A 1374-nucleotide genomic window follows, 5' to 3' on the forward strand; every position below is an offset into this window, starting at 1 on the left:
TCTATAATCAATTCGATCCCCCGATCCAATTGGGGGCAAACGCCTACGAAAAGATCGCTTGGATTTACGAAAGGGTCGCTTGGATTTATCCATGGTTTATTTCTTATCTCTAAAATCCTAGTTTATTTCTTCATTCATTTCGGATCCGACCGAAAGAGGACTTGATTTGTTTATTTTATATTATTTTTATATTATAATAATATAATATATGTATATGTTTATTTTCATTTTTATAATTTAAAATATTTATTTTAATATTATATTAATTATATATTAATTATATTATTAATTAAATTAAATTATTTAATTCGATTTTTTTTATTTATTTATTATTTATATTTTTTAGCTTCTTCCTGTTACTTGGAAAAGGGGCACTGATGTTCTGCTCAATCTATTTCTTTATCTCCCCATGAATCGTATGCTTGTAACAATAAGGACAGAATTTTCTCAATTCCAATCGACTAGGTGTATTGTTTCGATTTTTTTGAGTAATATATCTGGAAATGCCCCTCGATTTTTTATCGAAACCCTTTCGGGCACAACTGGTACATTCCAAAATAACTCTTACCCTGGCTTCTTTACTCTTGGCCATGAACCTCCTTTGGATTTTGGATTCACTCAACTCTTCCATTTTCGATCCGAATCCAATAAGAAGAAAGGAACAAAAAAATGGAAGTTGCTAACTTGAAATCCAATTATGAAAGATTTCGTTTCAATCAATAGAGTAATCATAAAATAAGTAATACGATTTTTTCTAACTATCAACTATTCTCTAATCCCAGTATTTCATTTAATATAATATATTGTATGGTCTCGAACCCCCTGGATCCATATTTCTAGTTCGGCTCTCCCCCTATTAATTCTATCCTGAACCCAAGTTTCGCTGGGATTCATTCAATCCACTTTTATTCTTTTTCTTTCCTTCCTATACTAAAACTAAAAAAATGAAAACGGGAGAAATTAGTCACAGTCATAGAGAGTTTATTCTATCTCTAATCTTTTTCTTCTTTATCCCTTCCCATGTCAATAACTAGAATTAAAAAAAGGGGAATACCAACGCATCGGGGAATAAACGATTGATCTCTATCAATAGACCCGCTAAAGACCCGAACCATAAAGTACTTAGCACAGGTGCCACGGAGAGATATGTCTTTAGATCTCGCATTGAAAATCCTCCTTCTTTATTGTAATACAATTATTACCAGATAGATGATATATAACTCTATTATAACTATAGTTATATAGTTAAAGATCACTTGTATTTGTACGTAGAACCCCTAAAAATGGATATGTAGAATGATCCGGTAGATGAATTGTTCCTAAAATCGAAAAAGATGACCCCCTTCTTTTCTTCCTGAGCATTACCAATAAATA

The sequence above is a fragment of the Aristolochia californica genome, unplaced genomic scaffold (genome assembly GCF_029961685.1).
Source record: "Aristolochia californica isolate CCGP_79_NKW_82.1479 unplaced genomic scaffold, dmAriCali1.0.hap1 SCAF_265, whole genome shotgun sequence".
Lineage (NCBI taxonomy): Eukaryota > Viridiplantae > Streptophyta > Magnoliopsida > Piperales > Aristolochiaceae > Aristolochia > Aristolochia californica.